The 27,366-nt window shown below is 45.7% G+C and overlaps 1 pseudogene; it reads left to right on the top strand.

The window, feature by feature from the left end:
- The first annotated feature begins 9,234 nt into the window (after positions 1-9,234).
- LOC135906165 (sterol carrier protein 2 pseudogene) overlaps positions 9,235-27,366 on the top strand; it is a 33,849-nt pseudogene continuing 15,717 nt past the window's right edge.

Here is a 27,366-nt window from a genome sequence, read left to right on the forward strand (position 1 = left end):
AACTCTCGCGAAGGTCCGCTTACGGGAGGCCCCCGGGACGCCCCGCGGAGTTGTTTATGGCTGCGGGGGTGGTGCGCAGCTCCATCGCCGCGCCGCTACACCTTATTGATGACATGGATGTGGTCCATTGTAGAGTATCCCTTCCTGAAGCCAGCCAGTTAAGTGTTGCCCTTATTGGAAATTGGGGAATATTTCGTACAATACTGGAAGCTAATGGGTCTATCTCACGTGGCATCGTTCCCCACCTGCGGCAAGTTGTTTTTTCATCCACTTTCATTTCAGTGAATTTATAATTTCTTTAATTAAATTAGTAGATACAACTAATTTTCCCTATGTTGTCATTCGTGTCATCGTTTGGCTTCTTATGATATGATTAATAAAAATCAGGCCCCTTGGTTAACCCCCTTACGTGTCGTTCATATATATATATGCACGTTTCTATTTTTTTACTACTGCGTGTATTGCTTTCATTTATTCTATACCGGCTGCTTTTTTTTAACTGTTGGCCGATTGCTTGCGCGAAGAGGTTAAAGGGACGGACGGGGATACATCCGGTGGCGATCGCGGCCATCTCCTATAGTAACCAGTATCTCAGGTATTCTAGCCACCATAATCTCAGGTTGCAGCCTATTCTTTATGCTCGGTCTGCGTGCTGCGTTAATCATTCGTTCGAAGCATCTGTCGCTGCACGCAAGCGCCAAGTCACATGGTACTTTTTCATGTATAGCGCGCTTTATTTAAAGCCCCGAAAAAAACAATACCACAGCTACCTACATGGAAATAATCCATTTAGATATTTCTGAAAACGCCCTATAACTTCTCCGATGATGATTTTGCGTTTCAATCAGTATTTTGAAATGTATTAATTAAATCAGTTATGCTCATAATAAAAAAAGAAGCATTAAGTTGCTCAGGCAGACCATCAATAATAACTGCATTGGTTGTATTCGCGTATAGCGCACACCTAGATTTCTTTTTTAAAGAATTGGTACAACTTTGTTCAAGCACTCATTGCAACTGCTAGGCTGACCTTTCGCCACATAGCTGAATCACATCGCTCTTGAAAACTGCGCTGATATATTTCGTAACTTCGAGCACCAGCGATGCTGGAATGGTTTTGTCACTCAAGAACGCGCACGGTGTCTGACGTACCTATATCATTACGGAGTAAGAAACGGGCCTCAGCGTCAAAGAACAGTTTAATACACCGGAATTGTCTGAAGCGGTGAACGTATACTATTCAGACTTCGCACATCGAGAGATGGCCTCAGACGTCTCAAAAAGTAAGCGCCGTAGGGGTTGAGGACGGACTTCGGGATGAAAACGAACTTGGGAGGGTTTATTTTACATTATATACAGAGAGGTGAGACTCAAGTAACAGTCGTACAGTCATTACGGGCCGGCAGCAACTCGGGCGCTGCGGCCCGTGACAAGAAGTTCGAGAGAGGTCAATCAGGGAATGCTCTGGTCTCTCTGGAATGCTTCTTTTAAACCCTTCGAGGACTGGAAGTCGCGTCATGTTTGGCCAATGGGAGAGTCCGCTCAGATGACGCCATTTTCGGCCAATGGTAGGCGCCCGTGCGATGGTGTCAAAAAGAGTAGCCAAAAAGAGTGCGCAAAATTATATGACGCGCAAGTAGCGCAAATAGCGGCTGGCATAGAGGAAGCAATAAAGAAACATCCCATGGAAAGGTGGGATTATAATCAGTTAGAACTACTCATTAGTACAAAAATAAAAGAGGTAAAATGAGTAAACCGCTGGAGAGGAAAGGGGAAGCCACGAAGTTGGTGGAATAAGTAAATTAGAGAGGCCATCGAACAACGACGGTGGGCATCTCGGGAACACAGAGAAGCAAAGAGGGCGCAGTTATCTGAAGAGGAAATAGGCCAAAAATGGGAATATTATCGACAAAAGAAACAACAAGTGCAGGTCCTCGTCCAGGCTAAAATAAAGCAGTCCTCTGATCGCTGGCTGGCTGAAGTTCGCGATGCAACTAAAGGGGGGTCAAGAAAATTCTGGAACCATATAAGCTGGCTGGGTAAAGCTAATCACAGAAAAGAGGAACAGATTCACGATGCCGAAGGAAATTGTTTAGAGGGAGATGACGCTGTGAACTACATTGGTTCAGTTATAGTAGAGTCATTTAGGAAAGACGATAGGGTAATCGCCCCAAGTGAGGGAGCAACACAGAATAGCATAATAGAAAACAGCTTAGAATTGACCAATCTTAACTGGAAAAAGGCGGAAGCAAATGTTCCAAAATGCACGTCCGCGGGGATAGACGAAATTCCAATCAAGTTAATTATTGAACTTGGCTCAAGAAGCAAGGAAACGCTGATAAAAGCATTGGAGGCAATCATAACAAATAAGCAAATTCCGCACAGCTGGAAACAGAGTAAAATGAATTTGATTTATAAAGGGAAAGGTGATAAGAAGAACATAAAATCTTTCCGACCAATTACGATAACATCAGTTATATATAGGCTGGCGATGCAGGCGGTGAAATTAAAAATACAGTCATGGGTAGAAAGTAATAGAATACTTGGAGAACTTCAGAACGGGTTCAGAAGTGGTAGGCGCTTAGATGATAGCCTGTTCGTGCTTACCCAGTGCATAGAAATAGCTAAGGCGGAAAATAGACCTCTGTATTTAGCCTTCCTGGACACAAGTGGTGCATACGACAATATGAACAGGGAACTCCTGTGGAACATATCAAAAGCTGAAGGTATCGGTAATGAGGTAATTGATTTTCTACAGGAACTATATCGAGAAAATAATGTTGAAATAACATGGGAAGGAATCAAGAGTACGACAACTGTCGAGGTTCACAAAGGATTAAGGCAAGGTTGTCCTCTATCACCGCTGCTGTTCATGCTTTATATGATAAGCATGGAAAGAAGGTTACAACGAAGCAATCTAGGGTATAATCTGTCGTACAGATTAGGCGAAAAGGTTGTTGAGCAACGACTACCGGGTTTAATGTATGCGGACGATATTGTACTGTTAGCATATAGCCAGGAAGATTTGCAAACTCTGGTTAATTACTGTGGGGACGAAGGAGACAGTTTAGGTTTCAGTTTTAGTGCAGCTAAGTCCGGTGGGATGTTTTTCAACGATACAACTGATCAGGAGCTTACAATACAAGGCCACGAAATACCCCGAGTGGCCGAATACAAGTATCTCGGGGTATGGATAAACAAAGGGCAGATGTACACGGAAAAGCACGAACAGTCTCTAATAGCAAAAGGGCGAAGAGATGCCGGGATAATGAAACATAAGGCATTGTGGGGTTACAACAGGTATGAGGTACTGAGAGGCATTTGGAAGGGAGTAATGGTGCCGGGGCTTACTTTCGGGAATGCGGTCCTGTGTTTAAGGGCAGAGGTTCAGTCGAGACTAGAAGTAAATCAGAGAGCTGTGGGAAGGTTAGCACTAGGTGCCCACGGGAAAACCACCAACGAAGCAGTACAGGGAGATATGGGCTGGGCATCATTCGAAGCACGGGAAGCTCAGAGTAAAATCCTATACGAAAAACGTCTGAGGAAATTGGATGATAACAGGTGGGCAGCTAAGGTGTTTAAATACCTATACAGAAAGAGCGTTGACTCACAATGACGGAAAAGAACTAGGAAGCTAACCAGTAAGTATGCCAGACACGAGGACGAAAAAGGACAGCGCATTAAACGACAGGTTAAAAATGCGGAAGGTAAAAATTGGATAAATTCTATGGAAAAGAAGCATAGTGTAGAGCTATATCGATACTGGAAACAGCAGATCAGGAAGGAAGCGTTTTATGATAACTCAAGAGGCAGTGCCCTACTCTTTGAAGCTAGATCAGGATGTCTTAGAACACGGAGCTATAAAAAGAAATTTAACGAAGAAGTAGACACATGTACTGTGTGTGGTAAATATGTAGAAACAATGGAACACCTCATACTAAAATGTGATGGTATCAATCCCGATGTCGATGCGGCCACAGTCACCCTTCCTAGCCACCATACCCTTCCTGAGGCCCTAGGGTTCAGAGATAATGATAGTCATGTAAATAAATGTGCGGTGGAAATTAGCAAAAGGCGATTGGAGGATTGGTGGCTCAAAAGCAGAGAGGTGACATAAGGCTAAAGGGTAGGAAGACGTATTTAAAGAAAATCGAGAAATTCAATAACACACAACACAGATAAAAATAAAAGGCAAAATAAAAATCTGAGCATGGTGGCAACTGCCATCGCCCCGTTTCAAAGGGGACGCTCCTACCTTCCATCCATCCATCCATACCCGGCGAAGAGAGTCGCCGCTTGGTCCCCTTTGCTTGATCGCTTGATCCCCCTTGCCTTGCTGACTAGCAACTCGCCGTCACAAAAGCCAGGTGGGGGCGACGCTGCCAGGACTTCCCGGTACATCGCAGCCGTCTTGTTTCGGGACCCACTTTCCTTGCAACAATGCCAGGCTATCCCTTCGTTTTCTGGAAAACTCAAGCATTGAATAGCTCCACCGGCGGCGTACGAACTTGTTTGCACGTGAACTTGTGGCCTTCCACTTGTTTGCTCGGGCGCTCCTCTGGAATGTGCTTTCCGTGTTTTCTGCGCTTCTCAATTAGCTGTGCGATTCGATGTGTTCTGGGGAACTCGAAGTAGGCACAGGAAACAGCCCCATATCTAACAGCGCCCAGAAAATAAGCGCCACGTATATGTCGGCACCCAGAATAAAGTGATACCTGCTTCAAAATACCGCGACGAAAAAACGAAGAAAATTACCCAGTAGTAAGTACTTATTGTCCCAGCTACGTATAGAGAGTGAAGAAAGAAATATGCAGACGGGCAACTCACATGTCCAATCCTGCCGGACCCACTGGGCCCTTCCTGCCGGACTGCTCAGCCGCTGCCATGGCGACCCTTTAACCCTCTACTCTCCTATCTCCTTTGCTCCCACTATCCCCCCCACCCCCGTTGACGCTGAGCCGTGCTCCCGCAAGGGCTGCAGAAAACAGCGTTAACCTTTCCTTACCCCTTCAAGAACCACTTCTCTCTCTCGGAATCTGTGTGAAGCGAACATCGAAAGGTGGGGTAGAGAAACCTTCCCTTTAAATGTCTGTATGGAGACGGACCACGCTCTCTCTGCTCACACGTACCTGGCGCTGGGCGCAGAATGTTGTTATTTATAAATTTTAAGCAGTCCATTAAATCCCGGTTAGCACGTTAACCTGTGCATCGAACATTGTCATCAACTTCCGGGTGTGAATTAGATTTTCTCGCTCACTATAAACCACAACAGCTATTTTCATGTAAAGTATTCAGTCGGATATTTCGGAATATACTCTGAAACTTCTCCATTGAAAATACCGCGCTGAAATTATTAATTAAAAATAGTTAGGCAGTTTGCTAATTAATAACATAAGCTTACAGAAAATACATTTTGAGCTTTTCACTGGGATACTGGGTTTGTTGCAAGTAGCGCGCATGTTTATTTATTTATTCATTCATTCATTCATTCATTTTAAGGCTTGGTGTTACAAGTTAGCTGTTAAAAAATTAAATTATGGGGTTTTACGTGTCAAAACCACTTTCCGATTATGAGGCACGCCGAAGTGGAGGACTCCAGAAATATCGGCCACCTGGGGTTCTTTAACGTGCACCTAAATTTAAGCACCTGGGTGTTTTCGCATTCCGACCCCATCGGAATGCGGCCGCCGTGGCCGGGATTCGATCCCGCGACCTCGTGCTCAGCAGCCTAACACCATAGCCACTGAGCAACCACGGCGGGTTACAAGTTAGCTGTAACACAGTGTATAGTGCGGTGACGAGGTATTATTATTGCAAGATTTGTTCAATGGTGACAAACTGCCTCTGCTAAGCGAGAACTTGCTTTAACTGGGAATGTTATCAGCGGGCCCGGCTGTAATGATACGGTGTACGCCCCGTTTCGAAGGGGATACCAATATAACAGCATCATCTTATGCCATCATAATTACGTGGTGAGCAATGCGGCTGTTGCGGTAGCGACTTCTAGGGCTGGTCACGCTGCTATCTCGCTGGTATTGGTCGTTTTGTTACCGCTGTCCGTGCGTTATTCGTGTGTACGGCACTCTAACATGCATACAGATATCTTTATTTTGCCGCCAGGTAGCCTACAGGCCTCAACTGGCAAAAGAAAACAACACTTATAACAGGTAAGACTACATTATCTATTGTCAATAGCGAATGAAGCAGTGCGTGCCAACAATTTTCGCACAGGTATAGGGTGGACTTAGTGCGGTCAGTCACTGAATTTACAACATACAGAAACATAGATAGCCATCTGTTTAATGGAACTGAAAGTTTAAATTAAGTGAATTTTTGTCATCGTGTTCGGCGTGCCGATTAAAGCAGGAAGAACGAAGCTTCAGACAACGATATTTTATGCTGGGCTACCTCGTACTGTAGTTGCGTACAGTGCTGCTTACCGTGTTTCACACTGTACGTATATTGTCTGCATTCGACGATTTCAGCTAGATTAAACTAAGTATCATAAAACGTGCTCGGCAAAGTTGTAGTATCAGCAAGATAAACTCGAGCTGCTATGTCCCATTATTTTCACAACACATTGGCGAGAGGCACATAGTGTAGGAAAAAACACAACAGAAAAACGTTGTGCTAAATTTTCCAGCCCATATATTATCTGCTCTTGATAATTCTGCTGCGCATTTAGTGTTCAGGTGCGGCAGTAAAGGCTTTGACACAAGCGGAATACTCATGGGAAAGCAATGAACGTTACAGAGACAACAGTGCTTGCGAAGACATATGCAAAGATTGTGTGAAGCAAGGACGCTAGATAAACACATAAGCAAACCAAATTAATGCTCGTAGATCTTTGGAAAGCACAATTTACGGTTTTCTGATGAAAACAAAAATATCGGTTTATGTAAACAAGGCAAACAGGTTGCAAGGAGATAATATAGGGGAGCAAGGGAAGCCTCAACCTGGAATGAACGTTTCAAAAAGCAAACATATTTGTGAGGACCGTGACGAAGACAAGTTCCCCCGCTGAGGCTTCCCTTGTTTGTACACTGTTGATTGGCTGAATGTTAAGCCTAACTTACTATTCTCCGTGTATATTTCAAAAACGTTTTGGGAACACACTGTGCTCAGGTTTGTCATCTGCTGTTTGACGAGAAAGAAAAACTGCTTTTAGCGATTTGTCATGCTTGTGAAGTGTGGAGTAAACCGGTTGTGTGAGCTTCCCTTTTCTAGCATCTCTTATCTTACTGTGTAGGGCTAGCCTAGTTATTGATTTCATGCTAACTGTTCATAAACCATGTAAGAGTGATTACCAGAGATTCAGTCACCCTGAAGTGCAATTTCCTCAAAATTGATTGAGTGCCTTTGATCGTTTTAAATTTCTTTGCATTTTCATGTAACAAATCATCGTTGTGAGGGAGCATGTGATACTTAGTGGTATTGCCCATCAAGCTGATTTGTAAAGAGCAGATGACAGAGTCTGTGCATTACCAAGTAGGAGCTTGCTACATCGTTTCTGTTTCGGTTGGCATGGTTCTAAGGCTAGAAAAGAAACAAGTCGGGACTCATTATGTTGCTTATCCGTTTTTCATAAAATGGCCTTAAAAGCAAGTAAGGTTGTATGTCAAATTTTAGCATTCCTGCCCAGTATAATACAAAACTGTTGCTTTCCTGTATAGGTCTCACACCCCTCCACCTGGTAAACTTGGAAACATTTCATGGTGAGGCACGGAGCTCATGAGGACATGTCATTATGATGACCGTTGAGCTTCTTATGGACTGGCGTGGGCAGTTTGCAGACCAATAATCTTTCTTTCGCCCGTCTTCCTGAAAAGAGAAATGATGAAGCCATATGACAAACATGCAAGCAAAAAATGGTGAAACAAAAGTTAGCCCAATAAATGAACAAATCACGGTTCTAGGTGAAGGATTCAGGCACAGACCTTGTGAAAATTCTGTCCCTTGTTGTTACTTCTAGTAGTGACACATTCACTTGTACGTCCAGAAACAATAGTCTAAAGGAGCAAACAAAAGAAGTCAAAAGAAAAAAAAAATCCTCGATTAATATGGTGGAATCATGGTGAACTTGTGATTCATGTCTGACTAAGAACAGTGCACACACACAACACTATCTTGCGTGTTTATTTCTTTCAATGGTGCCCTTGTGTGTGCTGTGCTTTTAGTCAAGCCTCGATTAGGTTGCAGTTGTTTCTGTCAGATACTAATAATAAACAAAGTCATTTTATTATGTTTGAAATGCAATTAATCTAAATGTATCACCGGAGGTACATTTGCGGCTAATGTGCAGTGAATTTATCGCGGTGGATCATTTATGCAGAAAGAGCCAATAATATTTATTATTCATGCTGTATACTCCATGTTAGGAATTATAACAACGCGGCAAAATAACAAGAGCCTCGTTTGCATTGCCTTTGAAGAGCAATAACCATATAATAATTATTTTTTTACATTTAAGAAATGACTACAGGAATCTGCTTTAACCTCCTCGCATGTCAAGGAATTCAAAGTTGAAAATGCGAAGCAGTGCTTTTTTTACTCACCGATGCACACGCCCACGGGCTGCATGGTTAATCCGCTTTCGTCGGTAGTCTCCAAGCCGACTGTGCTCGGTTCCAGCAATGAATTTGCGCGCTAGCTAGCATATTTTTCTCAAGCAACTCGTCATTACGCAGCCATACGCGGCAGATCGTAACGATGTAAGCCGTGCAGCCGTTATGCAAGTGAAGCGCCGCAGCTGATAAAAATCACCGTATTTAAACACGTTCGCTTGGTGGCGGCTATCGAATGTCTGACGCATAAACTGGCGCAGATAATATTTTTATTAAAATAAAACTGCCTTAAAACGAGCCTGGGTGATGCTGATCAAATGAAACGACCATGCCGTCTGCAAATATTACCGCCGTACAATTTGAATAGATAAACGGTCCGGACTGCAGTCGACATCGATGGGTTGCTGCTTATCGCACGTCAGTGAGGTCTCAAAACCTTTATTCAATTATAAAGCGCTGACTTTAATAACAAAAGTCTAATAAAAATGATGGTCTACTCATTTTGTAAAGAATGACATGCTAACTATGCTTGTCGGTTATTATAGGTACATTTACAAATCAAATACTTAGCCGCGTTCAGTGCCCCTAGCAGAAAAAAAAACATGAATCAAAGTATACGACCAAATTACAGTCGCTACTGCGCGCTTCCTGCTGGAACGCATGATGATGATTTAGTGGCATTTAGTGTTCGGGGCCTGAAACACTCATTCACCCGTTTCGTCACTTCCGGCTCCTCTTTCTACCATTCTACCTCCCCACCGGACTGTTGCGCGTGAGTACAAAGGTAAGCGCTGCAGCTTCTGCGATGCTTTTGCACAGGTTCGTGCGCAATTACAACCTTCCAGAGTGCATTGTGTCGATGGCCATGGAATTTCAGATGGTATTGTGGCAACCGCCAAGAAGCTCCGGAGGGCATTGTGGCGACGCCCACGGAGCTGCTTGGGAAGGTTTCATAGACAACTCTCCGCGTCCCCTGCCATGTACAGTATACACACGTTCTCAACCACCCCCCGTCGCAAAGTGTAAAATACAGCGCAGCAGCAGAAAAATCGAGGGAAGAGGTAAAGAAAGCTTCGCTTTAAAAAGCGTGACGCGCCTTCACTTTATTCCTGCGCGCTTAAGTACGTGTACGGTGCATAAACATTGCATGAGATAGCACGTTTGTATAACATTTCATTATTCACTTTGCCAAAGCCTCACTTTACATAGATTCAAACATGCACTTTAGATATGCGTAATTTTATTCACAGAGAGGCAGAAAGGTCGGCTTGAACTCTGGTCTGCAACTCTGCACTGCAGGGAAGGGAAACGGGGAAGAAAAGAAGTGATGATGATGAAAATGTGAAAGTCCCTATATACAAATCTCCGCTACGTTGCGATATCTCTGAAGCCGCGTGTCAAGGCGAACGGCTCGCAAAAGAGCTAGAGCTGCCGCCCTTATAACCTGGGCTGCGCTGTGTGCGTTAGGCCAAGGACTCAAAACAGTCATCAGATAGCGATCTGCTATCGACTCGTGCAGTCGAGGAGGCTAGCTTCTGTCGTTCAAACGTGTACGCAGGACAAACACAAAACACGTGTGCGAGTATTTCTGCAGCACTTGGCAGTGTGGACAATTTGTACCAGTGTCGCTCCTGTGCGCCAATCCGGAAAAAAATTGCAGTAGCATAGGTTCCACCGGCTACCCATACAAGCATTCCTTCCGGAGTCAAATGGGCGTGTTTGTCTCCCTTGCTGTTGTCCGCGTCTATCGTATGGGTTATTTGTTGGAAGAGTTATCGCTTATACAATGGCTACATTATCTCCATTATCGTCGTAGAGGGAACCCTCCAATGCTTGGCAGAGTGTAGGTTAGAATCGCAGCTCTTACTGCCGTATATTTAGTCAACCCGCGACGTGCCGAACAGTGCCCAACCACTTTTTTTAAAAATGAACGTATGTGACGTCCAAAAAAAAAAAAGCCCTACACGGCATTCCTACAGGGCATTCGTCCTTACCCTGCGTTTGGCTCTGCGCGCAAATTTCTTGTTCAAATACTTCGCTACATGACCTAAAACAACAGGAACGTTAACGATATATAGCAGGCTGTTGAAATAAATGACCGCAACCGTTAAATAATTTCCTCAAAAATTAAGCTTTCTGCAACTTACGTCACATGTGCATTTATCAAGCAGAGTTTTATGCCATGAAGTTTCGACATTTCATTACCTGTATTAGGTTTCGTTTGCTCAGAAAGAAAACTAGAATCAGAAAACGTGCAATAGATCCTGTAGTAATGTTTTGAGAATTCTAATAGCAGCGATACACACGATTGTCTTTTAACTATCATGGTAACAAAGTACAGCGCCCAATAATGGATTATTCCTTGTTTATTTGGAAAACGGTGCTATTTTGCACAGGCGCAAAGAAACAGACCACGAAAGCAGAAATACCTGTTTACTCGTTCCTAAAACTCAAGCAAAAGTCTCTGTTCAGTATAACTAAATATACATATAAACAAATATGAGCAAATAAATAAGCACATTTACTTTCACTACAGTAGAATATGATGTTCTTATTATTCGATCGATGCTCATATTGACACATTTCCATCTAATCACAGGGAAAGTAGGTCTACAACCACTGCGTTTGGTTTTCAGCTGAAGGTTGTCACGCTCCTTTTTTTCTTTTCTTTTTTTCATCGCTCATGCTAGAAAGGCTCTTTCAGACGCAACGTAAAAGATGCGGTAAATGGTATACAAGTTGGGCCAATGTGGAAATGTTTCTGAACTCTTTTGTGCCGTAATAAGTATTTACCTCTCCGATCTTTGCCCCCTAAAGATTTTTTTTTTCAATGTGGATGACCTGAATTAAGCCATCACGATGAAGAAAACTCCTTCTGTGGTTTAGCTTTGACCATACGGATTTGAAATAAACCATTACTCATTTGGTACAGTGCACACACAAAAAGCGACAAGCGACGACAGGGATCAGTATCGACATCGGTACGCTGCCGCCCACGAAACACAGAACCTCTTAAAAACCTCTTGAAACGGCTACAAACGGCTATAGGCGTCTTGGTCTATGATAATACTGAAAATAGAATTTCTTCTAAACATAACCTCAACACTTGGATTATGCTAGTATATATTATCTGCGGTAAAACCCACTACTGGTGTCACTAGAGTATTTTGGTAAACACATTCAGAACGTCTAACTCAAGAACTTTTTTAGACCTTTCGTCTAAAAGTGCATAAAATGCCAAACGACGTGTTAAAAGTGCGGTTACCGTCGGCCGTCGGCGTTAACGAATAAAAGACACCACAGACAAATCGAACTCGTTGGAAGCAACATAATAAGTTGGCTTTAATGTTACATAATTTCACACCAGAACTTCAACAATCAAGGGCGTGTTATTGTTTTCCATACGGGGCGTGCACACGACGCCTGGAAACCATTCTTCTATGCTCGCACAGCAGGTACTGACAGCAGCAGGAGCGAAACGCCGGTGTTGCAGTGACCACAGCAGTGTCACAGAGCCACCGCGCTGCGATCACTTCGGCGGCAATCAAGTAGGCACGCTGCAAATTTGTCAGACATCTCATTCCGTGCTGGAAACGCTGGGAGGCAGGAAGTTTGAAAAAACGGCCACTGCCGCCCGCAATGTCTCGGTCGTGGGTTCATTGTGCCAGTTGTGCGTCTTTCTAAGCCGCTCTGTACATTTATACTGGATATCAACTGGAGTCGTTTAGCTGTGCTGATGCTGTTTGTCGTGTGTTTTCCATCAGTGCTTCGTGAAATCGGCTGTATTGCGTGTTTTCGCCGACGGTTTACTACCAAAATGGCGGGATCTGCGTTCGCCGCCTTCGTGTCTCGGTGCGTCTTTGTACGTCGCACGTTCGGATAACACTTTTTTTCCGGTAAGTGAAATACATTGGCCTTCGTTTTTCGTCAACAATGTGAATATTTTTAGGTGTTACCCGCGACAATTCTTGATGGATGGGCTCTTCTGCCCTGCGGGTTTTCGTCGTGTTTACTTTTATACGAGGGTAGTGCTTATTGCAAGGTTCTGGCTGGTGTTGTAGAAGTCGCGGGCCGCTTTTCTTGTTGCGACGATTCTCGTTGCGACGATAGATTGGATTTTTTACAGGTACTGCTCCAGGAGGGCACATATAACCGGCAAACGGAGGCCTCAGGAGAGGACCTGAGATTATAATAAAAGAGGCGGCGCAGGATCTCCAGGGCACCCAAGGGGTAGCGGGGGAATCAAAGGTGGAAGCCGGGCGGCCTGTGGGTCGGGGCCGTGAGCTCTTCGCTGGTTTCGTTCGCCCACCGGACGAGACCGGTATGCCTTGCGCGCCTTCCCCGCTGGGGACACTCCTGACAGCACAAGCCACCCTTATGGCCACTCAAAGAGGTCCGCTTGGCAGCTTGGCCAGGTTTCGTTTTCGCACTTCCTTGCTTATTTAAAATTATTTTCGAATTTGCGGAACAATTCTACTATCAGACAGGTGACAGGGGGGTCTCGGGAACATAAATATTCCATTACCTTGACATGGCAAAAAAATCCCCGGAGTTGCCTTCTAAACACCCCACACTGTACACGTACAAATGCCTACACTGCGAGACATACTCATCATTACACCACACGTTGTGTGGTGTAATGTTACTGCATACTGAAACTTCTCCCCACGTTCAAGCCTACGCTAGAAAAAGGGGGATGCCGTGCTGTCCAGCTTGAACCCGCGTGACCTGCAGCAGCTGGTGTGACAGGCCCGGGAAGCAGCAAAAGCCGCAGGAGACCAGGACTGAGGATCCCCTCCGCTGGACGCATGCTTACGGACGGTTATTGCGTTTCGCATGCGTTTTAATGTTGTTGTTTCTTCGAATAAAGTTATTTCCTCCTCCTCTTCGCTGGTTAACTTGGAAAGAAGGTTTCTCCACACTTGTTAGATCCTTCCTCAATTGGGCAACGAGCGAGCATTAAGCATTATGGTCAGCTTCATTCTGCTGTTTTATCTAAGAACATGAGTTAGTGGACAATATAAAAAAATGGTTCAGAGGGCAGAATTTTATAACATCGTCCGCAGCTGTCTTACAAAGTAATTGGCAGTGAACGTTCGCGTTCTTGAGTTTCCTTACCAGCTTCAATGCGTGTGTTTTGATACGATCTCGGCCGGGTGAGGTGGGTCTTCACCACAAGAATCAGGAAACGACGACGAAGCCGGGCATCATGATGATGAAAAAAATGCAGAAACGATTGTATTCACTTCATTGGTACATGGCTGTGACTCTCATCCGAGTCTTGAGCGGTTCTGATTAACACGGGGCCAGGACGGCCTTAAACGGGGCTAGGACGGCCCTTGCGGTCTTGTGGTCGTCGACGTCTTCTTGGGCAGCCTGTGGAAGTAGGTTCTGCCATCGACGATCTCCTGCCCTTCGGGTTTTCTTTCCTTCGTCCTTCCCTTTGTGTCAGCTCGGGGAATGAAAGCGGTGACGCTGTTTCGGAGAAGAGGGCAATTATATCGACATGGGGACGCCCGCTTGAAGCCTTCTCGCACCTGACAGGTCGATCATAAAGGTTTCATAAAATCATCATAAGTCTCATAAAATCAGATCATAAAAGTGTTTTCAGCATTCGCCCGGAGGCTATTTATTGATTTGTTTGTTTATTTGCACATACTGCAGCGCAACAAGAGCTTTATAGCAAGAGTGGGTTAACCGAGGGAAATATACACAGCAAAATACCATACATCTTGGATGGCGGATACAAAACTTCGGGAGGGGCATGAGCGAATAGACCCAGGTAAATAATTCCAGTCTTCTATGGAACGAGGGAAAAAGCTGAATTTAAACATGCTAGGAAAGTAGCTAGGGCATCAAGTTTAAGTTGTGATGTCGCCTCGTCGATGACTGTGGCGCGAGGTTAGTATAGATGTTTTTTGAAAGTCTAACCGAAGATTTGATGATACCGTGCAAGAAATCTCATGATGCTATGCGGCGGCGTGAATAGAGCCATGTTAAATTCAAGGAACCAAGTGCAGAAGAGTGTAAAAAGTCACGATCATAACGGTGACATAGCGCTCGTCCTGTCTGCTTCTAGTCTCTGTCTGTGTCACTTCGCGCAACAATCCAAAAATAGGTGACATACAAACCTTGCTTTTTTTGTTAGTTGCTTCTAGCCTCTTAATCTTACACTGCTTATAAGGGTTCCAAACAACATATGCATAATGAACACCAGCACGGATTAGCGATTTATATAATAGTAGTTTAGTATCTTTTGGGGAGTTGTATAGATAACCTCATTTTTATAGTGCTTTGTTACATATGTAATCGGTATGCTTAGACCATGACATGTTATGCGTAAAAGTAACACCGAGATACTCAGATCCCGTACCCCATAGCACGGGTATTGAAGGAGTAATTAAAAAGTGAACCAGAAGAGAGAGAAAGCAAGAACGAGAAGATTTGTTACAGAAGGACATAAGGACGGTTTTATCAAAATTAATGTTCATTTGCCATGTGTTGCACTAACTGCAAAACCTAGCAAACGACTCCTCGAGGCGGTGATGATTATTAGAACAGTTAGTCACTTCATATAAAACACAGTTATCGGCATAAAGACGAAAGTTAGAAGGAATTCTACCAGGCAAATCATTTATATAGATTAAGAAAAGCAGTGGCCTAAGAACGGAGCCTTGGGGCACTCCAGATGTCACATCAATAGCAGTAGAGTCGGTCGAGCTCTAAGCAGGGCTGGGCAAAGGTACTTTGAAGTTGTATCATAATACGATGCAAGATACTCGGGCAACTATTTGAGATACATATAGAAGAGACTATCACAATTATTGTAACCGATACGATACTTTCAATTTGTATCTTAAGATATTTCGATACATTCGTAAATATCTTATTATAGATATATATGATGTAGCAGCAAACACACATGCACAAAAATGTTTGCTAGGAAATTTAAAAACTCCGCCCAATCTCGTTTCATTTGAATGAAATGTTTGTTAGCATTTTGTAATGTTTGCTTTCTTGTTCAAAGTATAATGTTTTCATTCCGAAAAAAATTATAGGGGTTGCTTTAGGTGCTTAACATGAAAGCTCTTTGTACGCTGCGCTGTCTGCGGTTTTTGCTTGTCGCTTTTGTAATTGATGGGAGTCGCTGCTCTGCTTGCCGAACGGCTAGCGGGTCGCCATGTAATTACAAGAAATTCAATAAGAATCCTCTGCACGATGGCGCAAATACCGCTCTGGTGTTTTACCTTGTCTGTAAACGTATTGAAATACCACGGTCGAGACGACGTTTTATTCCAGGAAAGAAAACTAGTACCGACGACGCAAAAGCGAACACGAGCCGATGAGTAATGATGACTTTGTACAGATGAAGATGAAGTCCACATATTGCTTCCACTAATTTACCCCGTGGACGGAAGCGGCCAGCCTGGCCGCACATTAGACAGTGGAACGGAGATGAAAGGGCTTCAGGCGGGAAACGTGCACGATCTCTGTTCTGCGGCTGCGTCGGTCAGTTGGGGCATCAAGAGGTGTAACCCGATAGTTCACCGCCGAGGTCTGCTCTATGACTTTGTAGGGACCAATGTATCGAGACTCAAGCTTCTCACATAAACCGGGTGTCCGTGCAGGTGTCCATAGGAGCACGTCGTCACCAGGGCGGTAGGAAACGACACGGTGAGAGGCATCGTACCGATGTTTGCGATCCTCTTGGCTTGCTTCAGTGCTCATACGGGCGCGACGACGACATTGGGCAAGACGAGACACAAGCTGGTCGCAAATGAATGGTGAAGCGTTGACGGGGTCAGAGAAAAAAGAAACGTCGAGTGATGAGGTTGGGTGGCGGCCGTATACTAAGAAAAACGGAGAGTATCCGGTGGTCCGTTGAACAGACGTATTGTATGCAAATGTTACAAATGGGAGAATCGCATCCCAGTTATGATGGTCAGGTTGAATATACATGGATATCATGTCGCACAGCGTGTGATGAAATTGCTCTGTGAGGCAATTGGTTTGAGGGAGGTAGATAGACGTTGTCTTGTGCACGGTGTTGGGCGCTTGCAGAACTTGATTAAGAGTGCTTGAAAGAAATGCCTTGCTTCGGTCGCTCAAAAGAACGTGATGCGCCCCGTGATGTAAGTAGATAGCCTGCAAGAAGAAGGCCGCTACTTCTGAGGCAGCTCCTGAACGTACTGAGGCTGTTTCAGCATACCGGTCAACTGGTCAACGGCAGAACGATCCATTTGTTACCGTCTGGCGTAGTTGGGAGTGGTCTCAAAAGGTCAATGCTGACGACAGAGAAGGGTTCTGCTGAACAAGGAAGTGGTTGTAGCGTCCCGACCGGAGCAGTAGTAGGTCGCTTACGGTGTTGACAAAGCGTGCACGAGGCAACATATCTAGCTATACTCGTGGAAAAACCTGGCCGAAAGAATCGGCTGCGTATGGGCTCGTGTGTTTTGTGATAACCCAAGTGGCCTGACGTAGGGTCATCGTGTGAGGCCTGCAGAATTGCAGCGCGAAGAGAGCGCGGTAGAACGGGAACCCATCGATGGCCTTGCAGGTGAAAAATGTAACGGAAAGCACGTCGTCTTCGAACTTGAACAGTTTGAGCTGCTTCCGTAGCCTGGCATTGGGTGGACATGAAACACCGCTAAGGCGATTGATGCATGGCAATAAGAATTGGCGCGCTGGTGAGTGGAAAGTACTGAAGGGCGGTTTGATGGAATCAAGGAGGAAATCGGTGTAATAGACGATGCGTCCTCCGTGCGGCCAATTTGGCAAGGTGATGTGATGTGCTCCGATGATGGTAGTAATGGGCATCATGAAATAGCATCGGCATTTTGGTGCTTCCTTGCGGACTTTTATATGACATCGAAATCATATGCTTGTAATCGGAGTATCCAGTGACCAAGGCGTCCAGACAAGTTTTTGATTTTCGACAACCAACATAGGGCATGGTGGTCGGTCACAACCGTGAAAAGTCGACCTTGGAGGTATGGACAAAAATTTCTGAATGGACCAGACAACAGCCAAACGCTCTTGTTCGGTGATCGGGTACTTCTTTTCCGCGGAAGTCAGAACGCGGCTTGCATATGCAACAACCTTTTCGCAAAATTCGTGGTCGCGTTGCAAGAGTACGGCACCAATTTCTTGACCACTAGCGTCAGTATGCAGTAATGTGGGTGCCTTATCAGCAAAATGACAAACAGGTGGGGATGTTAGTGCGCGCTTGAGTTCTTGGAACGCGGCTTCACACGGATCGTTTTAATCCAAGAAACTGGAACTAGCAAGGAGCTTGTGGAGGGGCGAGGAAATGCTGGCGAAGTTCCTGATAAAACGTTGAAAGTATGAGGCGAGTCCAAGGAAGCTGCGCAGTTCTTTCGCACGAAGTGGGCGTGGAAAGTTTAGCACTGCGGAAATTTTGTCCGGATCGGGCTGGATGCCGTCTTTTGCTAACGAGATGACCTAGGACTTTAATCGTTGTGCTAGCGAAACGGCACTTCCTAGCGTTTAGTTGAAGTCCGGCATTAGAAAGGCATGTGAGCACTTCATCTAAGCGTTGCAGATGGTCAGTGAATCAAGACGGCAAGTTGGACCAGTTGGTTGGAATTTATAGGAAGGTTCGTTACAGCGCAACACAAGACAAGGACAAAAGAAGGTATAAAACGACGACAAGGCGCTGACTCTCAACTGATATGTTATTGAAGATATGTCTAACATATATATAGGTGCCAGTTGATAAGCATGATATGTACGACACACAGAGATGCATCGAGGCAACTGTGACAAAGTGACGCATAATCAAAATTGACATAGGTGACGCAGTTCCTTGTCATGAAGAGTGAAAGACGGTTCGCTGATACATGCTTTGTCCCTAATCTTTATATTGTAAGCCTCGGCGATTTCCCTTGTCAATTGGCTCGCGTGTTTAAAAATGACACTAGCTTTTTTTTTTTTTTTTAGTTCAGGGCGACAACCGCACGACTTGCAACGCCCCGGAAGATGAAGTGGCGCAACCCCTTGAAGAGATAGCTCATGATCCCGAAGTCGAACACTCACACATCGCTTCGTTTGTCCCACGCACTCTCTACCACAAGATAATAGAATGGAATACACACCCTGCTTAGCACAAGTGATGTATACCTGTTCACACGTACCTGTTAGGTCAGACAATAGAAAATTCAGTGCCTGTGGAAATTCAGGCGGCTTCGCGGCAGCGATACAGCTTGCGAAGCGGAGTTCAGCCAACGTTTATAGTTTCGCACGGTGATGTTGCGATAGCAGTATCTTGTACCTTAAGATACACGATACATTTATTCATCTATCGGAAATACAGATACTGATACACGTCTTGCCAGACGTATCATATTACAGATACAAGATACCCAAAGAGCATCTTTGATACTGCCTAGCACTGGCTGTAAGTGACAAACCGGGAGCGAAGTGAAAGAAAGCTTCAAATCTAGTTAACGAGTTGATGACTGCATATCATATTGACCGCAAACAAAGACGGGGACAGCGGAAGAGAACGCAAAGACGACACGGGCGGTGTTGTTTACTGCCCGTGTCGTTTTTGTGTAAATATGCAGTAAACACCAACTAGGTCAAACTGAAGTTCTTCTGTAGTTGAGGATTATTTAGTACAGTGTTAAGTTTACCAAGGAGATTAGAATGTCATACTGTGTCAAATTCTTTCGAGAAATCTATACAAATAGCGTCAATCTGGTTGCCAAGATCAAGGTTAACGAAGATGTCATGCGTAAACTCAACTAACTGCGTTGTCGTACTAAACAGCGCCTAAACCCATGCTGTATGTTAGATAACAGATTGTGTGATTTTAGAAAAAGCACGACGTGTTTATGAATGATATGGTCCAAGATTCTGCATGACTATGATGTCAATAAAATCGGTCTGTAATTCGAGAAATACTGCTTAATTATCACCGGATTTATCAAGATGAAGCACTTTAGCTAACTTCCATGGAGAAGGAACAGTGACAGATGATAAAGATTTCTTGAATATGACCATCAGATAACTTGATGACCACAAGTAATAGCGAACAAAGAATGCATTGTGTATCCAATCTGGATCGGTGCATTTCTTGGTATCCAAGTTTAATCAATGACAAGCTCAATCAGCTTCTCAAAAATGCGACACGAGGCAGTAATATATAAGACCTGTTGCTGAAAAAGCTCTGATAATTCTGAAACTCACGTGCTAGAGGAACTAAGCGACCATAACATAGTGCATAGCGTTCTTCCAGCTCCGAGTCCTGATAAATCAACTACTACAAAAACGATTTCGAACTACTCTAGAATTGACTGCAGTAAAATGAATAGTATGTTGCAGGAATTTGGCCTCATATTTAAAGGTTCCTACTGCATCCGCACGGTCAATGAAAACTGGTGACTGTTTCGTGACAGACTAAAACAGAGTGTGCCTGCCTACGGAAGTTAACAATTAGAACAAGCGACAATGCTGTTTGGTTCACGAAAGATGTAAAAAGCGCCTAAATAGAAGAAAAAAAGAGTATACCGTCGGAAAGCGACCGACGGAAAGCGACCGACGGAAAGGCGCCACCATGTCTGCGGCGACGACTCGCTTTGAAAGAATACCTCAGTCCCCAGCCCATCGGCGCCACCAGGGCTGCGGCGGTGACTCGTTTTGTAGGGAGGACAATGCGCCGCTTCCCCTGCCGTGAGGCGCCGAGATGTCTAGACTACAGTGTACTAGAATAGTCTAGACTCAGTCGGCGGAGCAAGTTATGTTGAATTCCAATGGCGGAGTCGGAGCAAGTTTGTTCCAATGACAGAGTAAGGGCGGGAGTAAGGTGTTCCAATGAGAGAGTCGGAGTGGATTCAGAGCGGGAGTCACTTCGTGGAGCAGAAAAAGATGCTCCGCCAAAATCGGCGGAGTGGACCGGAACTCTGCGTGACGTATTTCCTTTACCACATTTGTCTGTTGGGAGGCGCCACCGGTCACAACTCGCGAGGAAGCAAAAGCTGCTGCACGCTTGGCGAGATATCCATTCCGCACTTAAAAAAAAAAAGAACAGGTGAACGGCGCTGAAGAGACAAGCGACCGGTGCGGCGGTGCTGGGAGCAAACAGCGGAAGGGAATGACAACACGCAAAGTATCCTGGGTAACTCGGCGATAGAAGTTCCGCTTCCGCCTTGCTCCGGCGGCGCAGGTTGTGTTCCACTCGCGCATTTGGAGGCGTTGCTCTACGCCAGAGTCGAGTGCTCGCTCGCAGAGTCCGTCGGCTCCCCGCCATTAAAATTCAACATTAGTGTGTACGCCGACACCGTCACGGTCTGTTTGGAGCAGGGGAGCTCCGGGAAGATTATTTGCGGTGCCGTCTCACGCAGCTTAGAAGTCGTCAATGCAATGGACAGACGCGGCGGCTACTGTCTGCGGAGTCGACTCTGGGATAAAGAGGCGCCTGCTCGGGGCAGCACCGTATCTGCGAGAACCCACTCACCTTGGTGTGGTCAGCGCAACCTGTGCGCAAGTGTGTGTGTAAACCCTCCCCCTCAAAGGCGGGTCGGCGACGATGACTTTGGACGCTCCTTCTGGTCGAACTGCCGTTTTTCTTCTCCTAGGGATCTAGGGAGGACAGAGTGTACTTAAGGAGCCGTTGGCGGCTCCTCAGGGTGCATTCTCTCTCAGTCATGCTAGACTGATTAACTGTAACGTTCTCATGTAGTTACTGTCAATAAATCCCATATTCCTCGTTCTCGATGAGAACAAGTCTTTCCCTTCAACAATGTCCTCAGAGTGGATAAGTTGGACGACGGCATGGGCCAGCTACCATCTATTTCATGCCCGACCCCAAACATTACAACCGCATGCAGGACCAAGCAAAAAAACGAAAATCCGGACTTAGAAAACTATAAAAAGGCTTCGAATAAGGTTGAGGCTTCAATTATAGCAGCTAAATACCAGTATTTTACCGAAACGTTGCCCCGTTTACTCAAAGCTAAACCAGCAAAATTTTGGCAACACGTAAATCCCAAGTCTGAATTTAAGACAACTGCTCTAAAGGGTAAAAATGGTGATGCGCTGTCCATTGAAACTACAAGTGAGATATTTAATTAACAAAAATTTTGCACAAGTATTTGCAAATGAGGCTCCACTACGCGAATTAGCCGATGACATTGACCCAATGTCATCACTAATGTCAATCGATTTTAATAAGTGAATTTGGTGTAGCACGCGCCATCGAGGGACTGCCGCAGAATAGCAGCCCGGACCCTGACGGTATCAGCAATAAGCTACTTAAACTAACGTACCACATGTCAGCTACATTATTAGCGCTTATATTCCAGCAGTATTTGGAATCGGCACGTCTTGCCGACGATTGGAAGATAGCGCACGTCGTTCCGGTATTCAAGTCAGGCGAAAGCACGTGTCCCAACCATTATAGACCAATCTCGCTGACCGCAGTTTGCTGTAAACTGTTGGAACATAATGCACATAATGTCCCACCTAATCGATAACAATCTGCTCCTTATCAACAACACGGACTTAGATCCGACAACGGGCGCCAAGTCCGTCGTCGGACCACAAGCCCGTCGGCCAGCGCAGTCGCACGAAAACAGCTAGAGTAAACCATTATCTGGCGGTCGTAACTCGCTACTTTTCACTGAACAGGTGAAGAAACGATGAAACTACCCGTGCCACCAAATTCAGACAAACGCCCAAAAGCAAAAAAAAAACGCAACGTGTGAAGGGGGCGTACTGTAACAGATGAACTTTCTGCGCACTTCAGGAGCTGCATTGCTTTGCAAGTGAACGAGGCATCTGGAAAAAAAAGATATTTATTGACAATGATAAAGTAAAATAGACCTGTCTTTTCTTTCGTCACGCGTATAGAAAACTGATTAGGCATTTTATTTTCATTGAATTAATCTAACTGCATTGCTTTGCAAGTGAACACGGCATCTGGAAAAAAAGATATTTATTGACAATGATAAAGTAAAATAGACCTGTCTTTTCTTTCGTCACACGTATAAAAAAAACTGATTAGGAATTTTATTTTCCTTGAATTAATCTGTGTCTCGTCTTAATTACAAAAATATTTCCTTTCGCAATGTTTGTTCCCTCCTCAGATGGTCGCACTTCAATCGTTGCTCCCATAACCACCCCTGCTGATGTCGGTGGCAATTTGTTCTGAACCACTTTTCGCCAGAAGCTTCGTGCGGGGGCGCTATTGGGGGCGCTATTCTCGACACGCATGGCGGCTGCACTATAGTGCCTAGAATATAGATATTTTTCATGTGACGTCACGGATGCACCTCTCACTGCGCTAGTACCCAAAGAAGGCGACCACGATGACGGTAATGCATCGTGTTATCACGCGCACATTGTTTTGTTTATTGACGGCGACTGTTTTTCACCGGTTTATCACTGTTATCGCTCTGTCGTTCGACATATGATGGACCCATCGTGCTGTCGTGCTGTCACGTTTCTTGATTACACTCCTTATCGACGTGCTAGTACCTAAAGATGGCGGCTGCGATGACGTCTGTGCAAACTATCTATACTGCCTAGAGTATATTCTAGGGTTCTATTCTGGACACGCATGGCGGCTGCACGGCCGCCATTATCCGCCATGTTTACTCTCTGATTGGCTGTCGAGAGGTCACGTGTTTTAAAATTTGTGCCGGGAAGCGGAAGTATTGCAAAATGCAATTTTGCGTTTTCATCAAGATGACGAAACGTGACGTGGAGCTGCAAATGTTATGGACTAATACATTTTTTTGGTCCTTGGCAGATATATTGTGATGTTAGCGCTTCAAAAAGAATGTGAGCGGTAGCGTGCAGAAGCCAGTGCAATGCATCTGCAATTGCGCGAATATGTGGTGGCGATTCAAGATATGCGCCATGCCAGCTTGCTGATTGGCTGAAGGAATATCTCATGAGGAGCGTCACAGGAAGGGCTGTTTCGTAAACGTCATTTTGACGACGCGTGACGTTTCGCAGGGCCGCCATTGCTGAGATTTTCCGCCATAATTTTTGCTGCGACGAGCCGCGCGAATTATGCTAATGGGCAGCCATATGCAATGGCAGCCGAGAGGAATGCGTATCGCCACATTTTCCCCGTCGTTTGGCGCCACGAAAATCTTTTATTCATAACGCGTGCTCATAGTATTTGCATCGCTCTCGGGTGGTGTTGGCATTTGTGTTTTGGGCCATCGTTTTTTAAAAGAACGCGTTTATACGAAATAATATTGGTTGAATATAGCAAACTTTCAGCAATGTTGTCCACTTTTCACTGCTGCAATTGTATTGTAATCGAGATTAATGCCTTTTCGCACAATCAAAAGTTATTACAACGGCCTTTTTCTAACTTACAAAAAGAAATGTACGCAAGGCGGCGCCTTGAAGTTCCCTCCCGCGGTGCGAGTAACCAGCGAAATGAACAAGAGATGGCAGCGCCGGCGCTTGCGTCGCTCTAGTGGATATCTCTGGCGCGCGCAACGCTATCGGTGATATTCGGCCGTTTCTAAGCCAGCCGAGTCGGGCTGAGTCACTTGCGTTTCACGAAATAGCGATAACGTGGCCTAGAACGTGCGCGCATCACCACTGGTAGGTCGCGTATGTTGTCTCAAGAAAGAAAACAAGCGCGTTGGCGCCAACATGCGATGACTCATTCCATTTTCCAGGGACACGCATCCGAGCTACTGAAGCAGACGACGGCTTGTACGCAGCAGACGACGGAAGCGAGAAGCGTTTTCGACAGAATAATCATACGCTTTGAGATAGCTGCTTTATTTTTACTGCGGAGGAAAACTGTTTTGCTTTACCGATAACGCTACATTCAGTGCCTTCATTTCAGTTTCTTAGGCGAAACGTCAAGTTGGCGTCACGTTACGTAAGCAAAACCGGGCCACCAGCGCCATTTTGTTTGCGTCGCGCCTACGTCACGCATCGAAGAAAATGGCGGAATGTCCAGAATAGCGCCCCTAGGCACTACAGCTGCACGGCCGCCATTATCCACCATGTTTACTCTCTGATTGGCTGTCGAGAGCTCATGTTCCTCGAAATTTGTGCCGGGAAACGGAAGTTTCGCAAAATGCAATTTCGAGTTTTCATCAAGATGACTAAACATGACGTGGAGCTGCAAATTTTATCGACTAATACATTTTTTTGAGTCCTTAGTAGCTATATTGCGACGTTAGCGCTTCGAAAAGAAAGTGAGCGGTAGCGTACAGAAGCCAGTGCAATGCATCTGCAATTTCGCGAATATGTGGTGGCGATACAAGATAGCCGCCATGCCAGCTTGCTGATTGGCTGAAGGAATATGCTGTGGGGAGCGTCACAGGAGCGCAATTTCTTTCTCTATGGGAGCGCCTGGAAGTTTCCTCCCGCGGTGGGAGTAACCAGCGAACAAGAGATGGCACGCCGGCGCTTGCGTCGCGCTAGCGGATATCTCTGGCGCGCGCAACGCTATCGGTGATAATCGGCCTTTCTCAGCCAACCGAGTCGAGCTGAGTCACGTTTCACGAGACAGTGATAACGTCGCCTAGAACGTGCGCGCATCACCACTGGTAGGTCGCGCATGTTGTCTCAAGGAAGAAACAAGCGCGTTGGCGCCAACGTACGATGACTCATTCCATTTCCCGGGGACAGGCATCCTAGCTAATGAAGCAGACGACGGCTTGTACAATGATACAACGGCTTGTACGTACGGCTTGACGACGGAAGCGAGAAGCGTTTTCGATGGTATAATCATGCGCTTTGAGCTAGCTGCTTTATTTTGGCTACGGAGGAAAACTGTTGTGCTTTACCGAAAACCTTATGCTCAGAGCCTTCATTTCAGTTTCTTAGGCAAAATGTCAAGTTAGCGTCACGTTACAAAAGCAAAATGGGGCCATCAGCGCCATTTAATTCGCGTCGCGTCTACGTCACGCATCGAAGAAAATGGCGGAATGTCCAGAATAGGGCCCTGGGGCCGAATCTTATAACAGTTCGGAATACGAACCGATTGCTTCGCCGCTTACGTCGCTAGATGTGCCACTCCCAAGCCGGTGGTGGACGAAGGGGAGGACGCGACCAATTGATGAAAGGGTGCCACCTCTGAAGTGTACGTCATTATATGACGAGCTAATCGAGGAATTGCAGAATGTTTCTGCTTGCTAAAATAAATGTAAAATATAAATTAAATACTATACGCCAAGTTCTGAAGTATACACGTGTGGTGCCGGGCGTTTACGCAATGCAGAAGTAATTTATTAATGTCATTTTTTTTTCATTCTCAGCCGACAGGCGGTATTGCAAGCGTAATTGAGCTGGCAGAGCGTAACGCTATGTCGTCTGCTACCAGGAGCTCGCACGATGCACGCAACAGGAACGCACTGCCAGCCCATCTTAAGTAGCGAGCGCGACAAAACCGTGAACTGGTTCTTAGGGACACCTTTAGTAACCGACTATATCAATTTTCCTTCTTTTTTCGCCCTTCGTCATCGGCTCGGACATGACTCGTTCACCGCCGCGTTGCCGCTACCCCTGCGATCTGCCCCACGGCGCGTCGCGCGATAGAAGCAATGGAACTTGAAGTCGAACATTATGATATACGGGCCCTGTATTGCCGGCGCGAAGTAAAATCGAAGAGTGTGGTGCTGACGGTGCGCGCTGTGCCGTGAAATTGAGGAACAAAGTGTGGCACTCCGGAACTAGAGAAAAAAGGGCAGCCAAATAAGAGATCTCCACAATATCTTCCCATCCTGACTGTATAGTTTTATCAGCCGAACGAAGGAAGCGCTGAGCCAGCCTAGATTGAACCCTTCTGATTGCTGAACGGCGATCTGCGAGCTGTTCACGCTGGCGATAGCACTGGGAATTCAATCTCACCATGCAAATATCTCCTTGGCATTGTCTCATCATCGGTCGGATCACTGAAGCTGCAACGCCCCCAATGGTGACGCTCACCTCGCCAGTGTTGTGAGACCCCAGAACCATGCTCCTTTTGCGCCGCAGCAGTTGCTGCCTTGCCTGCTACGTCGTGCCAACGTGTCGCACCCGCGCATAGTTAGAACACCACAACGAGGAGTTCGAGCCCAACGATAAACCCTAATTTTTTGCTATATCGCTGTCCATGCTTCGCCCTTCGGGCGATACTGTCATTTCTTTTTTGTGCCTTCATTGAGGAAGCTCGGAAGAAAAACCGCTTGCTTTGCGAGGATTAGAAATTCTTTTCTCCGTCAGAGGTGGGCGTGCTGTGAAGCGTCGGGGCTTTAGCGGGCTGACGATATATTATGTACATGAATAATTGAATTAGATGCACTGCAGGTTTGGACCATCACGTATTCTCCGTCGTGTGCTGAATCAGCGGATATGGAGAAATGCTGGGGACGGTTTGCCGCTGCTGGTTTTGCCCGACCTATAGAATTAAATTAATATGGATGTTTAGAATAGGAGCCTACAGCTATAGGGTGCCCCACCAAGAAATATAATTAAGTTATGAGGTTTTAGGCGCCAAAACCACGATCCGATTATGAGGCACGCCGTAGTGGGGGACTCCGGAAATTTGGACCACCTGGGGTTCTTTGACGTGCGCCCAAATCTAAGTACACAGGTGTTTTCGCATTTAGGTACACGGTACAGTTCTATAACGTGGGCGAAACGCCTTTCGATTTGGCAATGGCGTCGGTTTGGAAGCGGTAATAAAAGGCACAACAGTATCGTATCTGGTGCAGGTTATCGGGGGCACCTCATAAGGGACCCAAGTGCAGCGGCGTCACCTTCTTGGTGGGCGACCGGCCAGCAGGACGCGGGAGTGCGCTCGCGAGAAGCCGGCTAC

This window comes from Dermacentor albipictus, chromosome 1, assembly GCF_038994185.2.
Source record: "Dermacentor albipictus isolate Rhodes 1998 colony chromosome 1, USDA_Dalb.pri_finalv2, whole genome shotgun sequence".
NCBI classification, from domain to species: domain Eukaryota; kingdom Metazoa; phylum Arthropoda; class Arachnida; order Ixodida; family Ixodidae; genus Dermacentor; species Dermacentor albipictus.